The sequence below is a fragment of the Mus musculus genome, chromosome 5 (assembly GCF_000001635.26).
Source record: "Mus musculus strain C57BL/6J chromosome 5, GRCm38.p6 C57BL/6J".
NCBI lineage: Eukaryota > Metazoa > Chordata > Mammalia > Rodentia > Muridae > Mus > Mus musculus.
The window spans coordinates 126,907,084-126,924,988 of record NC_000071.6 but is presented as its reverse complement, the minus strand read 5'-3'; positions in this window follow the sequence as shown (position 1 = coordinate 126,924,988).

Below are 17,905 nucleotides of genomic sequence, written 5' to 3'. Positions count from 1 at the left end.
TCCCATCTTCCATCCATCCCTTTCCGGTCTCATTCCACCAACTCCATAATCCTATCCCATTTCATTTCCAGATTGTATTGCGAATTATGTCAAGGTTACAGCTTTCCAGAGAGCATCAGCATACGAATCCCTCCCCAGTCTGAGCATGTCCTGTATCAGCTACTCTCATTGTGCTTGAGTTAGTTAACTTTCTCATCATTCTAACAAAATACCTGAAAAAGGTGACTTAATGGAGCCAAGATTAATTTCAGCACATAGCACCAGTGAGCACATGGAGCGGCAGGCATGGAAGTGCAAACAGCCAATGACTATGGGGACAGCAACTCCAGGCATGACTTCTTCCCTTCTTCCCATAGAGGCAGGTTACAGAGCAGAGACCTTGGCTTGGGCCAGCAATGTTCTTTTGAGCCACCAGTAGCAAATATTCCAAACCCTCCAGGATCTTCAAACATGTAAATTTGTGGGGTCATTCACATTCAAACCACATCACTGAGCAATTATGCATTCACCAGTGTGTTCATTTTAATTTAATAAATATACTTTTCTGACATCAGAGAGCCACCTGGAATGTTACTGAGTACTCTTAGGAAAAAGGTTAGAGGAAAAAAAACTCAATAATTTTACCTCCTAGATATTATTCAAAAATGACTCTATATGCCCCTTCACAGATTGCTCAGTGGTTCAGAGCACATACTGCTCTTCCTGAGTTCAATTCCCAGCACTTATATCAGGTGGTTTACAACTCTCTGGAACTCCAGCTCAAGAGGGACATTAAACCTCTGACATCTGTGGGCATTTGCCCTCATGTGCACATACCACCCCAATGCATGCACGTAATTAAAAAATAATAAAAATAAAGCTAAAATGACTACACATGTATTTGAAAGGATGTTTATTATAATGGATACCAAAAATTTTACAGAACATGATTAAAAGTTCAGTGTGAGTGTTAAGTATATTTAGAACCTAAAATGAAAGGTGCATGTTCAACTGTGCTTTCAACTTAAAAACAATCCAGGGATCTTATTGTAACACACACACACACACACACACACACACACACACTGAACACTTATTTTCCCACAAGACTATGCGTGTGTGGTAATATACCTATGTATCCATACATATTCTTCATTTATTTTACAAATGTTTGCTGAGAGTTATAGGTAAGACAGATGAGCTTGGGGGGGGGGTGCGCAATCAGGTTTAATCTCCATAATAGTATTCTCTTCTGTTGATGTAAGACTTTGGCATTTAATTCATCTTAACTTCTGGCTATTGGGACAACCATTATTATTACTAACCATTACTATTATTATCTAGCCACTCCTTTGGCCTGACTACTCTCCTGTGTGATCCTGGAGGTTGGGATCATTACTGATTCAGCTGGATAAGCAAGCAATCCACATTCAAAAACAAAACAAAACAAACAAACAAAACAAACAAAAGCAAAGAAAAAAACAAAAAAAAACCAAAACAAAAAAACCTGCCTGTAGTTTCACAGGAGTGCAGCAGGATATTCCTACACAGACATATACATGCATGCAGGACTACAACTGCACACACATGCACACTTGAGCACACATGGTTGCTCATGTACATGTACCCATACACCCACATATATGCACACATGCACACACCCTCGTGTGCATAGATAACTATACACATATGCATTTGCAAATGTACAACACACACACACACACACACACACACACACACACACACACACACACTCAATTCCACGTCTCTTCTTCCATGCCCTGTGAACTCTAGGCAAGTCTGGAGTCTAAAGTAGACCCCATGCACCCTGATGTGCACACAGGATCTAAATTCCAAGTAAACTGCATCAGAGGAACCACAGCAACCAAATCCATGTCATCCATGTCATCCATGTCATCCATGTCATACATTATGAAATGGTGGCTTGATTTCTCTGCTTCCTTTGCCAGAAGTAGAACTGTGGTTTCTCTTCTGAACAGTCCACCGGGCTGTGGAAGTCTTGAAATTCCAATAGCTCCCAGCAGTTGTCCTAAATTTTGTCGCAACTCTCAAGACCCCTCCCAACCTCCTTTCTCATGAACTGCAGGTAAGACCTCTGCATAACTATTCCTTTTGATTTTTCTCCTTTTCTCCATTTAGTTCTCTAAGATGCCAGCCAACAGTGAGAGAGCAGCAAACAGAAGATAATTTAAACAACACCCCCTCATAGCTGTCATCTGTCACCTTTAATCTGAAAGAAAAATAAATCAAACATGAAGCTCATGCATAATACAGCCAGTGATATAAAATCATGTTTAAGATACTTAATAAATGTCAGTTTTTAGATACTGGGATTTTTAAGGAGGCAATACAAAAATGTGATGTTCCTATAAAGGATAATTTCAAATATTTCAAGCAAACATCTTATATACTTTAAACAAATTACTGTTCTATGAGTGAATTATTAAGATAAGTAACAGAAGTGCTTATTTATGGAACTTACTTTCTAACAAAGGTTAATACGACCAACTGTGTGTTTGCAAGGGTGAATTTTGGCACCAATGAATGGCATCAGGGAGATCTTTGAAGGTGATGAAATTAAACACAGGAAAATAAATCACTGAAATTTCATTAGATAGAAATAATTTGAAAAAGAACTTCTCATTTCACCATGTGCACGGCTAAAAGATTTTAACATAGTAATCAACCCTTAGACTCCCTGGGTCTAATTTCCCATGGAACAATCAGTCACATGAAAGAGTTGTTCTCTGATTAATTGAAAGCAGGAGTTGAAATAGCCAACCAAGCTCTGAGTGCAGCCATTATTTCTGGAAGAAACAATGCAGAGTTCAGAAGGAAGGAGCATGTCAGCGCTGGACTGTTGGATGCTGGATCTAGTATCCACACTTGTCTGTCAGTTATCAGTGAGGTGGGAGGTGGCTATGAAGGGCAGTAAACACAGGAGGTTGCAAGTGGGGCTGAACACACACACTGGGTGTCTTAGTGAGGGTTTCTATTCCTGCACAAACATCAAGACCAAGAAGCAAGTTGGGGAGGAAAGGGTTTATTCTGCTTGCACTTCCATACTGCTGTTCATCACCAAAAGAAATCAGGACTGGAACTCAAGCAGGTCAGGAAGCAGAAGCTGGTACAGAGGCCATAGAGGGATGTTTTTTACTGGCTTGCTTCCCCTGGCTTGCTTTCTTATAAAACCCAAGATTACCAGTCCAGGGATGGTCCCACCCACAAGGGACCCTCCCCTTGATCACTAATTGAGAATGCCTTGCAGCTGTATCTCATGGAGGCATTTCCTCAAGGGAGGCTCCTTTCTCTCTGATAACTCCAACTTGTGTCAAGTTGACACAAAACCAGCCAGTACACTGGGTTTCAGTGAGAGAGTGGGGACCAAGACATCAACAAAGAACAAGCTGTGACAGAGAGGTGGGGCAGGGGGCAGATGTCTACAGGGCTTCTCAGCCTTTGGCATGGGGTAGTCTCCACCCAACATGCTTATACCAGACAATCAGCTAACATTCATCTAGATACTGAAGAAGGCTGGAGAATTTCCCCAGAAGAGATGAGAGATGGATAAGAATTTTTAAGCAGAGGCTGAAGAGATGGTGTGTGTGTGTGGGGGGGGGGCGGTGATGGGAGAGAGAGGTATGTATGCAAAAATAGATCTTTAAAAAGGAATTTATGGACAGCCAGGTTCCAGCCACACACTGTCAACTTACATTGTTCCCACTTAGGAGAGATTCAATAAAGTTTCTTAGAAGCTCTTCCAGACCCTCCAAGTAAGTGCATATCCATGTATTGCGAGTGAAGGAGAGTCCCTTGGGTTCTCTGAAGATTGCTCTCTTACGTTGACTGCAGTGACTTCACATATTCATGAGCCAAACATTGAACGGGACTTACCTCAGCACAGCTGCATGCCAGGCACATGGTGACAGGAAAATAAGCTGTTCACTGCCCTGGAAAAAGGCACTATGTTTTTCCTACTCAATAGCCACGCACAGAAAGAATTCAACGGCACAGGACCTGCCAAGGGAACATGCTGAGAAGACAGAAACATGTTTGTTCACTGTAGAAAGAATGCCCAAGGAAGAGGATCAAACAAAAAAGATTTTTGTAAAGGTTCTTGGTGGGAAGTCGTGTCAAAAGCAACCAACAGCTTCAGACCAACATGGTACATAAAGAATATAGATGAATAAAATATTCAATACTCTCTTGACACCTCAGGGAGGTGGGGAGATGCAGCTCAATGCTCTATTTTATCTTACTTTATGTTGATTTTTAGTGTACAATTCTTTGTCAGTCCAGTGACTCCTAGCCATACCAATTCACTGTGGTCAGTGACTCTGATGTGCAATGAAACACGCACACACATACACACACACATAAACACACACACACATACACACACACACACACACACACACACATACACACACACACACACACACACATACACACACACACATACACACACACACACATACACACACACACACACACACACACACACACACATACACACACACACACACACACACACACACACACACACACACACACACACACACACACACACACACACACACACACACACACACACACACACACACACACACACACACACACACACACACACACACACACACACACACACACACACACACACACACACACACACACACACACACACGTTCTGGGACATAAAATTCCGTCAGGAAAATCACAACCAAAGAACAATGTGGGTTGTTACACAGTAGTTAAGGCTCGAGCCTCAAGATGACACAGTCTAAATATTATGAGAGACAAAGATACTGGCTATGGAATTAAATAGATCCTCCAGCTCTGACACCCACTGGCTCTAGCTTTGATGCCCACCCTCCCCTATTCCTTGAAGCCACTGACCAGTGTGCTTGGGAGAGCCCTCTCTAAGATGACTGTGATTATCTGTCAATGGCATTTCAAAACATGTTCAAGAAACCTTTTGAGGAACAAAATAGACTTTCTTTAGAAACAGACTCCTGGTCAAAGAGAAATCAGAGGCAGGCTGAGTCCACATTAAAGGGTACACCTCCAGCAGGCAGAATTTTAGTTCTAAGAATGTCTAAGTTCTAAGTTCTTAGAATGTAGTTCTAAGTTGTAGTTCTAAGCTGGGAGTTTATTGTATGGAGAATGTTGTCATCAATATCACAACCTGCAACCTGGTAAGAGCTAACTACCCAAGCTGGGACATACAAATTAGTTTAAGAATTATAAGGTACAGGCAAACATAGTGTAGGGAGTGTTTGTACATGAGGGTATCTGGCTATGTCTACAGCAATTGAAAACAATCCCATCTAACAAACTGCATAATTCCAATAAAAACTATAAAAAATGTTTGGACCTACAGCTTATCTTCTTGATTTCTGGATTTCCTTTAAAGTCCACAGGAGGAGCATAAATTCCATGCAGGCAACAGATGCTGGGCTGTGCATGAACATACTCACAGGTACCCAGATGTTTGACATCCCAGACACAGGTAACCAGTGGGCTCTCTCTCTCTCTCTCTCTCTCTCTCTCTCTCTCTCTCTCTCTCTCTCTCTTTGTCTCTTGCTTTTTCTCGCTCTCTCTCTCTCACACACACACCTGTTGTTCTCATCCTGGAAACTGCTCTGTGTGATTTCCTCAATCCATTGAGCCATTGAGTCATGTGGTATATTACTGCCAAAAATGCTAAAATTCAAACAAAACTATTGATGTCTGGTAAAGAAAAAAAAAAGGAGTTGTTCTTAGAAAAGTCTAGTGAGGGAAAAGGATGGAGTTCATAGGTGAGATAATGTGTAAATTGGAGAAAAAAAAGTCTCATGAGAACAAAGGGTAGAGCTCATAGATAAAATAATGTGCGATTCGGGGAGTCATAGATTAAATGCAAAACAAAAGAAAGAGAACCTTGGCACTGGAGAGACGACGCAGTAGGTAAGAACATTCCAGAGGACCTGGGTTGGATTCCCAGCACCCACATGACAGCTCACAACCACCTGTATCTCCAGTTCCAGAGAACCTGATGCCCTCTTCTGGCCAGTGTGAGCACTACATTCATGTGGTGCACAAACGTGTGCAAACACACATACATTAATTTTTCAATTTTTTTGAAGACAAATGACTTTATAATTCACAAGCACAAATCATCTAGTCATAAATTTCCTTAGCTCAGATTTTCCTCTTTGTCTCCTTTCCAAACTGATTTATAAAAGACAACTAAAAAGAGATATTTTTCAAATGCAACAAGGACAGAAATAGGTATTATTCTAACACCCTCTATACGTTGTCAATAAAGAGAATATTGTTATTCAAGTAATTCACTTAGAATTAAGCTTTCAAATTTTATTAGAAATCTATCACACTGCAGGGAAGGGAGCCTTTTCCATAAAGTCAGTGACAGCCGAGAGAAAGAGAGTAAGAGATGTAAGTTGACAATGATACACAGACAAGGCAACAGGAATTCAGAATACAGGCATTGTTTGAAATGTGAAGGGAAAAGATTATAATGTCTGTAAAATATGTGGAATTCTCTTCTGTACCTCCCCATTGAGTTGATTCTGTGCAGAAAATGCAAATTTTTACCTGGGTCATTAATCTTCACAAGATGTTTGCATGGTAAGACCGGGGCAGTAATTATCATTAGTTCAGCACGGAATCTTGTATAATCGATGAAAATTCAAAAGGGAACATGTACATTTAAAACAAGGTCTGACCTTTGCCCCTACGCCACTAGACAACGGGGACCAGAGCTGTGAAGGTACCTTGATTTAAACAAAGTCCAATTTCCAACGGAGGCTCCACCCAGCCATGCATCTTGGAGTAAGAGGGTCACTGACTCTGAATTTTTAAAATTTTCATTGAAATTGTGCCCAAAGAAGGAAATAAAAGTAGCTTCGTCATCAAAATTAGGCACTGCTGACATGTTATGTTTTTATTATTTAAAACAACGCGGTAATGGGTACAAATCCAAATGCAGGATTAGCACTGGAACCGGTAGAAACTCAGTGGGACTAAGCTAATTCTGAATTGAGCTAACTTACGAGAACCCCTCGCAGTAGGTTTTAAGTTACTGGATCACATTATTCAGATCTTTAGCTCAGCTTGGTGTCATTCTCTAGTGCCCCAAATGATGCTGAAGAAGTGGCGAGAAGTTTTGTTTTTAAGGCATGACACGCAAGGAAAGGGTGATAGTGCAGAGGAATAGAGGACGCATCAAAATGGACGTTTGATAGTGCAGAGGAATAGAGGATCATCAAACAGGAAGAGATGGGAACTGGGTAACTTGAGCTTATTCCACAGCAATATTCCCCCACTGCCACGTCACACCGAAGGAGGTGGCATCAAGAAGGGAGAAATAGATGTGTTAGATGGAGATATTTGATGCCCCGGGTTAAGAAGCCATGTGCAGTGTTTTGAATGAGAAAATGTCCATTACAGGCTTGGGTGTTTAAATACTTGGCCACCAGAAGGTGGCGCTATTTGAGGAAAGTGATGCGATTTAAGGAAGTGATGAGGGAGCTGGAGAGATGGCTCAGCGGTTGGGAGCACCATTAAGGAAGTGATGGAACCATCAGGAGGTGAAGCTTTGATGGAGGAGATACATCACTGGGGGTAGATATCGAGGGGTTCTAGTCTCACCCCACTTCTTATTCTCCCTCCCTGCTTCCTGTGTGTGAGTGAAATGCGACCAGAAAGCCTCCGATTCTTGTCATTTTACTTTCTCTGCCATTACAGACTATAAGCCAAAACACATTCTTCCCTGATTTGCTTTTTGTCGTGGTATTTTATCATGGCAAGAGAAAAGTAACTATCTCTTCATGGCAAAGATGACTGAACTAAGAGTTTATTAAGTGTATTGCATTTTAAATTAATTAATTAAATTAGTTAAATAATTAAAATAATTATTTTCATTTGTATATATTTTATATTTTATTTATATAGTATTTTAATATATCCATATATAATTATTTTTATAAAAATTAAAATATAATTATTTTATGAAAATATAAATAAATAAAATTAATAAAGTTATTAATTTAATTAATTTAAAATGGGTTAATTTTTTAAAATATGGGGCTAGAAATTAAACCCAGGGCTTTATGTATGCTAGGCCAGAGTTTTCCTGTTGATTTACACCCCAGTCCTTACACTCTGTGCTTGTAACTGTGGGTTGCTATGTGAGACAATGTGTCTGCAGGCTGGCTTATATCAAGTATCTTTTTTAAAAAGTGTGTGTGTGTGTGTGTGTGTGTGTGTGTGTTTTGCCTGCATGTATGTATGTGCATCACATGCATGCTGTGCCTGTCTAGATCAGAAGTTAGCATCAGATCTGGAACTGCAGTAACACATTATGTTCCAGGGTTTTACTGCTGTCAAGAGACACCATGATCACAGCAACACTTATAAAGGAAAATGTTTAATTGGGGCTGGCTTACAGTTCAGAGATTTAGACTATGATCGTCATGGCAGCATGCAGGCAGACACTGTGCTGGAGAAATAGCTGAGAGTCCTAAATCTGGATCCACAGGCAGCAGGAAGAGACAATGAGCCACTAAGCTTGGCTTGAGCTTCAGAAACCTCAAAGCCTGCTCCTGACCTCCACAGTGCACAGTTCCTCCAAAAAGGCCCCACCCATTCCCACAAGGACACACCCACTCCCACAAGACCACACCCACTCCAACAAGGACACACCCACTCCCACAAGGCTACCCCTCCAGTAATGCCACTCCCTATAAATCCATAGGGACCATTCTCATTCAGACCACCACACAGACCACCACATGTGGGAGCTGGGAACTGAAACTGGGTCTTCTGTAAGAGCAGCCGATGAGCCATTTCTCTGGCCTCTCAAGTGTCTTTCTCTGGCCCAGAATACAATCTCATGAGCACCTGGGGTCCACAGTGACCTTAACAGGAGGAAGAGTTTGCGATCTGCCAGGCAGGCACGAGGCTCCCTAGTAGGAGAATGCCCATCGCATCAGGGAGGTTCTAGAGCATTCTAACTTTTGGAAACTTCTAGACATGGATCTCAGTTGAGGTGAAGGACATGACATATTTTTCTTTTCCAGGTGTATGTAATCAATAAACAAAAACTGGGGTGTGCTGTGGAGAAAGCAATTAGAAGGCTTCTTGCTCCCTATTCTGCCTGCCATCTGAAGGCCCAAATGTGGTAGATTCGATCATACCCACTGCTCTGCACATTTGAAACAAACGATCCACTCCATCAGGTTATGTGCCTAGCCCGTGGGTGGGGGTTTATGAACCAAGAAGAAAACCTTTAGGAGGCATCAGATCTGCAGACTCACCCATCTAGGACTTCTCAGCCTTGTCCACTATTAGAGATCTATTTCTGCCTTTAAAGTCATTCAGCCATGCAACCTATGGCACACACTGACTTTTTTGCATTCCCGAACAGTTAGTTAGGAAGACACCCTAACAGATTTGAAGACAACAGCGTCACACCTGAGTCACAAGGTTGGACATCTCTGATGGGTCAGTGATTCTGAGACAGGTGACAGGGATATAAGCCTTCTGAGAGGGATTTTAAAAGCTCAGTTAAACAGTGTAAGAACTTTTAAACTCTGCCACGCAGGCCCTATTAACTTTGTGTTAATTTTTGGATGTATAGCTTCTTGATGTCACAACCCCCCCCCCCTTGAATAATCGAGCCTTTGGGAACAATTCATGCAGCTACTTGAGTGGCAGCTGTCAGATTCCTCACCAGATCGGGGTAGCTGCCAGCTAAGCATCCCTCAACAGATATCTGCATTGCATCCAAGGCATCCTGGTCCATCCCACTCCGAAGGGCACCCCCTCCAGCTGCAAGCCCACAGCAACTGAAACCTCGATTCTTGACCCAAAAGACCTCCATCTACTCAGGACCACTCAGAACACTTCATTTTCACATAAAAGGGAAATGAAGCTATGTGTCTAGTAAGTGTTCCTTCAGCTATTGCTACTGAATATGAGAAGGGTGTAAAAGCCAGTGATTGGTAGAAACTGTGCTGAGGTTGGTCCTAACGAAGTGCCTCGTTTGCATACCACATCCATGCCACACCCCTTCCTAGATATGTAATCAAGATGTTTGGTTCACTTCTCAAGTCAGCCAAGACACACCCTGACTGATGCCCTGTATGGGGGTGGGGGATGCAACATTAGGCCCCTCAAAGACTGGTCTTGAGTGGTCTTTTCTTACTGCCTATGATTTACTTTTGACCCATTTAAGTACATATGGTGTGTTTGTATGCCTCTATGATTTCATGTGTGTGGGTGTACTTGTGTGTGTGTGTGTGTGTGTATGTGTGCACATGCACGCACACACTCGCAAACACACACATGTGAATGAAAGCCCAAGGTTGATGTCTGGTGTCTTCCTCTTTTTCTCACTCTCTACTTCATCTAACAAGACTGTCTTTCACTGAACCTGGAGCTTGCCTACTTAGCTCTTCTTGCTTATCAGACATCTCTAGAAGGCCCCTTGTCCCTGGGTCTCCAACAGGTAATTGCAAGCACTCTTGGCGATCTGAATTCTAGACCTTGTTTGAGCAGCAAAAAGTACATTACCAGTGGAGCCATTTCCTTACCTTTGATTTTTATTATAAGTATTGTGCTGTAACTATTGTAAGCTGAGAAATAATGACCATGGGCCCTGTGGAAGGCAGGGCACAGCAGTGGTCATGTGTCTATGGTGACTAGGGGATAGCTGAAAGGCCCAGAGAAAACCAAGGTCAGAAGTATCAGAGAGTGGACACACAGAGACAACATAGGACCAAGGAAATAAAAGTTTTAGGCAAGTCTGCAGGAAGTGGGTAGCATTAAGCAAGAGGCTGAAGGCTCAGTTTATTGAAAGAGTTCCTGTGAATTGTCATGCCTTGAAGGAGTCCCAACACCCAAGGCTAAGGAGCTGCAGCACCTGCTCAGAGCCAAAGATTTTGGTAGCTATCACATGCTAGGCTGCTGACAGTCAGAACCCAGGGTTCTGAATTGGTACCTACTTCATTTTGTAGCTCTGAGTGTCTGAATCTGACAGCCCCATCCACCCTGCCCAAGGCCAGCTTAAGTCTTTTTGACACTCAAGAGTCCTGGACTACCGTTATGAAAAGATCTGCTTATCCCCTGCTCATAATTTCCATGAGAGTAATGGAGGCCAAGCCTCCTCTTTGGGAACAGTATTTTGTTTTGTCATAGCATCTCCATGTGACAAAGACACTTTGCAAATAAATGACCCGAAGAACTTCTGGGAATTGGTCTCTGCTGGGAAGTGACAACCATCTATGTCTCCTTCAACACCTGCACACACAAAGACAGTTGTGAAACTCCCAACTTTCCTTTCTTTCTGCAACTAGCATTCACTATGGTGCCTCACTTGGTAAATGTATGGTGGCCCTAAGCCCCCAAGTCTTTATGCTTATACGGCTAGGTGTGGAAAGCAGTCAGTCTGTGGTTTTCCAGCTTGTATTGAGACTATGAAGGAAATGTGTAAAAGGAGATGGATCCATGAAATATATAACTCATTTCTTTATAGCTGTGAAGTTGAGCATATTTCTCAGCCCTCTTTCTAGTCAGACAGTGTCTCACGCATGGGCTCCAGTAAATATTACACTGCGCATGACATCCTGTAAAACTGCTCCCTGGTTTGGTCTATGCAGCTTTCTTATTCGTTTTTTTTCTTCAAGTATCAAATACAGTGTCTCTCAGTAGCAGTGTTCCTTACTAAGTCTTGTCCCACATAAGAATGTAACAGAGTTATGACTGGGCTCAACATAGTTAGCTTCAGCTGTTAGCTTGACACAATCACAGACAGAAGTCACCCAGGGACAGGGAACCTCAAGTGACCAATTACCCAGATCAGATTGGCCTGTGTGTATGACTTTCGGGCATTGTTTTAGTTGGATCAATGGGGAATAATTCAGCCCACTATGAGGGGCACCACCCCTGGGTAAATGATCTTGGGCTATTTAAGAAAGCAGACTGAGCAAGTCACGGGTGAGCAAGTTAGGAAGCAGCACTCCTCTGTGGCCTCTGCATCAGCTCCTGACAGGAGTTTGAGTTTGAGCTTCTGCCCTGGCTTCCCTCAGTGATGAACTGAGCTATAAGCTAAATAAACACACTCCTCCCTAGTTAGTTTTGGTTAGTGTTTTATCACAACAGTGAAAAGCCGATTAGAACATGGATCTCAGTTAATTGTTTGCAGAATTTCTGTCTTAGCAGGAGATCATTCCCTAGAGTTGGCATCTCTCAGCTACAGAACTCAGCATCAGGGGCCAGTGTTCTCTACAACTGTGCTTATAAAATGAAAGCAATTGTTTTTTTTTTTGAATGTACCTGAAGGTTTTCTGGCATCTATCCCAAGGCTAATTAATGGTATGGCCATGCCAATGTCACTGTTCAATGTTCTATTTATGTTACAATAGTAGCCAATAATCAGAAAATAAAATACTTCTTCCTGATATAAGAAAAAATAAGAAGCACAAGAGACCCAAGAATGTTAATTAGAATTTTGTATACAAAGACTCACTTCAGGAGCTCTTGGGGAGAGAAAGGAAGAGGTATTCATATTAATATAAATAAATAATCCAGCAAAAGGGGCTTCTATTATTTATTATCTGTACTGTGACGCTGTGGATTTACGAGCTGTAATTAATTATAAGTCATGACAAATCGCCAAGGGAAAGCCAATGGTAGTGGCCCTGGTGGTTGACAAGCCGCCGTGGTTTGAGCAGCCTGTCACCTCCAGGCTGGCTAATTTATTAGGCATCCAGTCTTACCCAATCGATCCTCCAAAGATAAATGACTATAAATACAGAATGACTTCAGGGAAATATATCCCAGTGATGTGGAGAGCCACTAATAATCACAAATAGTGTGGATTTTGCAAGTTTGAGGTTCCACGTGGCTGTCTCTTCCACTGAACTGTAGCACAGATGGGATGAACATGAGCTTAGCTCTCCCCCTATAGCCAAGCAAAAAACCAGGTACGATGAGTTAAAATAATTCTTTTAATTGAACAAAACAAAATCTATTCTGATAAAGTATGGGGGAGTGATGTCTCTAAATCTTATACAGGAAAAAAAGTCTACACAATTATTTATTCTAGAAATTTCTATAATGAGGGTAAATCACGCAGTTGTGTTTTGGAGCTAAAGGACCACAGTTTCCAGAGGCTTCATGCTCACAGTGGACTCTGGGGAACCTATTAGGTAATCTCTTCTTCAGCTCTCCCTCCTCTGGTTTTGAAACAGAGAACAAATGTCTACCTGAAAGGGTGTTATCTCCATCCTAAAGCTCAGAGTGGCTTTTTGTCAAAATTTCTCATTTATCATCATTTGTACCAAGGGGTGATAAGGGAAGTGTTTGGTTTGCCCACCCTCCTGGATCTACCCAGACTCCAGGGAGTTCCCCCAATTAATCCCCAAACCACACATTTACTCGTCTCCTGTGAGATCTTGGGTTGAAGGAACTCATTCCAAACCCTACTACCCAGAGTCTGGTTATTTATAATGGGGCTATTTATAACAACTAAAATGTCGAATAAACTTTGTTGACAGAAAAAAAAAATGGATAAAGGAAACAGGTTCCATAGTGAAGTACTACTTGGTCATGGAGGAAAAAAAAGAACATCAACTGCATAAAAATATGTAAGAAGAAAAAGCTATATTCTGAAAAAGAAGTGTGTGTTCCCTCTTATATAGAACACAAAATGGAGGGATGAGGAGACAGAAGGAAGGAGATGAGGAGGGGTAAGAACAGGTGGTGGAAGTAAGGGAGAGACTATGTCAGAAGGCATACATATATAAAATGCAATGAAACAAATTAGTTTGCACAATTAATATACACCAATGAGATAACCCATTAAAATCTTATATAAAGAAACAAGAAATTACATGCAAGGCAACTATCAGCCACAGTAGTTAAACTGAAGCTCTTGGGTAGCTGGAAGATGACGCTACTTATTCTATGAGTAACAGACCCATGTCTTCACTATAGGGTGACTAGAGCCTAAGCTACTGTGGAAAGAGAAGTCTTGGGAACCAGTGGCTACTGAGGAATTGAAGACATCAGCCAGCTGAGGTGGATCTGTTCCCAGGAGGACTCTCTGGTTGTCTTTCATACTCTAGAGAGGTTCACTCTCCATCTATCACAGTTTCCCCAAAAATTCCAGAGCTGGCAAACACTGATGGAGAACACCAGCATTGATTAGCTTTATCATTAGTTAGTTTTCTCACCCATGAGACCAATACATGCCCACTGTCTGCAGATGCATAATCCATTATGGTAAGAGGATATAACAGTAGGAGAAGCTTGCTGCTGTGTCAGAAAAAAAACCCAGAGGTTGCTTGCTCACATCTCAGCAGAGCAAGAAGCAGAGATGAGGTGAGAAGGGGAGGTAAGTGTGTTATTTGTTTTTTATTACTGTGACAAAACACCATGACCAAAAGTAACTTACAGAAGAAAGAGTTTATTATGGCTTATGGTTTCAGTCTATAAAGTTGGAGAGACATGATAGAAGATGCCTAGAGCATGTAGCCAAGAGATCACATCTTCAACCAAGCACAGAACACAGTAAAAGTGAATGGGAAGGGAGGGTCAGGTTATAAGCCTTAAAAGCCCACTCCCAGAAGTATATTCTTTCAGCAAGGCCACACCTCTTAAGATTCTAGAACCTTCTCCCAAACAGTGCCACCTGCTGGAGGCCAAGTGCTGCTACGGCTGAGCCTGTGTGAGGGGACATTTCCCTTTCAAACTACCACACCAGTCTAGAAGGCCTATCCCCAAGTAACTTACTTCTTCAAGCCAGGCCCCACCTTCTAATGACTTCATGATGTCCACAAACTGTCACCTACCGGGAAGCAAGTGTCCAAATGAATGACATTTGTCACATTCAAAGTCCAAGAACCAGCTTTAATCCTGGTACCATTCGACTCGGTAGATCACAGGAGTCTAGACACCCCATGAAAACCAGCTCCGAAAGCTTCAGATGGCGATATTCACATGAGCAAATGCCAACAAGTCAGGGATGTTTCACATAGAACACCACCAGTAGTAATGACATCCTTAGGACAGAGAGTTAATTTTAAAGTTAGGATCTCAAGCAGATTTATTAGACACTGAAACCTTAATTAACCTTAAATCATTTAGAAGCTTCTGATGGAATTAAACACCAATTTAAGCAGATTTCATGATGATGATAAGAAGAAGAGCATAGTTACTTTCTACTAAATAGTAATAAAATACAATCAACCCACTTGTAAACTCATTTGTAAATGGACCAACACACACACACCTGTCCCACTTCAAATAAACAATAATCACTAGTTAATTTTTAAATTCTATAAGGCTACATTAATTCACAATCCATTGCTTATGTGGGATATACACACAATGACTCTAAAAGAAATAAAGATAAGGCTGTCCTATGTGTGGACCACAAGGACTGAGATAAAGGCTGTCCTATGTGTGGAACACAAGGACTGAGGCTATTTGCACTGAAGTAAGATGAAATCATGGTGTAATGTAACCAGAGACTGTGAGTCCATGGCTGCCACAATGGAAAAAGCAAATGGCTTTGCTAATAATTAGTTTTAAAGATTTTGTGTGTGTGTGTGTGTGTGTGTGTGTGTGTGTGTGTGTGTCTGTGTGTGTGTGTCTGTGTGTGTCTGTGTCTGTGTGTGTGATTGCTGTACCTGTGGAAGACAGAACAGAGAGTCAGACTCCCTGGAGCAGGAGTTACAGGAGGTGGTGAGGTTCCTGACATGGTGCTAGGAATTGAACTCTGGTCCTCTGGCAGAGCAACCAGTACTTTTAATCACTGAGCCATCTTTCCAGTCACATTCACAGCACAAGAACCAGCTTCAATCCTAATGCCATTTGTCTTGCTAGAAAGCAGCAGTGTAGACAATGTAGTTTCGACACTATTAGGATCATGGGGTAAAGCAACATGAAGTTTTGTGCTTGGGTGTCATTAGTTGCATCTTAGTGTAAATTCAGCGTAGACCCTCCATCACTCCCTGTGTGCATTTCATTGTAATCTTGGAATTTTTATACAATTGGACTGGTCATCTGAATGTAGCAGTAGAGATTTTGCATTCATAACTCAGTCAGTTCAGGGTGATGGGTAAAACAGGAGACTCCATGGCATGAATATCTGCGCATGCCTTTCTCCCTTTTGCCTGTTCTCTGACTCTGAGCCATATTCTCTGGATCTCTGGGCCTCTTGACTTTCCTTTGCCAGGTGCAATGATAATAGTGCCAGCAAATTTGTGGAAATGCTCAATAAACTAATATTCAGCGAGCACAGCTGTCGTCATGGGAATTGCTCAGAAGTCCAGCTATTAGTGTGCTATGATCCTCTTCATTAAATTACTGCCGGTGGGTCTGTGGTGGGTTGGCCTAATGCTGCTTGTGTTCTAATGCTAATTTGGGCCCCCAAAACTGGTTATCCTAGAGGAAATCTGCACAGATATGACCTTGCCCCCAGTTAATTGTGATTGGTAAATAAAGACGCCAATAGCAGGTCAGAAGAGACATAGGTGGGATTTAGGTTTCCCAGGCTTGAGGTGGGAGGAGAGAGGGGGGAAGAATGTGCAGGAGGGAGAAAGGAAGTCACCTTGGGTTAGGAGTCAAGAAAGCATGACCCTGAGGGCTGCTCAATTGGAGCAGCCTAGATGCAACACAGTAAATAGTTAGTAATAAGTCAGGATTATCGATAGGAAGGTAGATTCTAACAACATGGAGGGCAGGCAGCTACCCAGCTATTGTGCTGTTTAGGGCTTATTGTAAATATGAAGGCTGTGAGTGTCTTTTATCCAGGAACTCAGTAACAAAAGGTAGGGCAGAAGCTCTGGGCCAGGATTTTAAAATAATTAGACAACAGGGTCCAACAAGATAGCTCAGCGTGTAAAGTTGCTTGTCATAAACTTCACACCCTGAGTTTGGATCCTGGGACCCTACATGGTGGAAGGTGAGAACTGACTCCGTCAAGTTGTCATCTGACCTCCATGTGACATGACTTGTTCCTTACACGATGTTGGTGATTCCCTTTTGCTCCATTGGCCAGCTTTCATGTTGATTTTTGTCCTGGAATTCAGGGAGGAATACAGAATTTGCTATTGTTACGGTAACAGATCTCCATAAAGGTTAAGAGTTAAGATAGCTTAAGCCACATATGGATTTACAACCTTTCAAGTCTCTGAAGGTCAGAAGTCCTGAGGGCATGGTGAAGGCTGAGATGTTGCCTTCTGGGGACTTACAGGTAGAACTTACTCCCTTGCCTCTTCCAGGTTGAGACAAGGAAGTGGTTCCTTGTATGAGAGAAATGGTTCAACCTCTGTTTTTGCCTTCCCAGTTTCCTCTGACTCACTCTCCTGGAACTCTCTCATTCTGAGCTTATGACTATTATGGCCCCACTCTAGTACTCCAGGGGGTCTCCTCTTTCCAATGTCCTTGGATTAAGGACATCTATGAAGCCCAATCTCCCATGCAGAATGATGCTCTCAAATGCTTTGAAGTTAGGTTTTGGACATCTTTAAGGCATATACCGTTCCAAGCCCCTCTCTCTCAAACTTACCCCTCCTTCCAGCTCCAAATGAGCAGCAGTGACTTCACCCAACACATCTTTAATTATAGAAAACAGCTCCAATTCTGATAAATCCCCCAAGTCATGGCAGCCTTGATTGGCATTTTTTTAAACTTGCCTATTAAGCAAATGCACATTTTAAAAAAGAGAAATAAACAGATGTCTCTCATTAGCAAAATAAGGGATTTTATTTTTCTTCAACTTTTTCCCCCTCAATGCTCATCCATAAATGAGATAAAATGCAGGCTTGAGCTAAATAATGAGTTCTTTAAATTTCTAGACGTGGTAACTATGGAGTTGAGATAAAGGACACAGCAG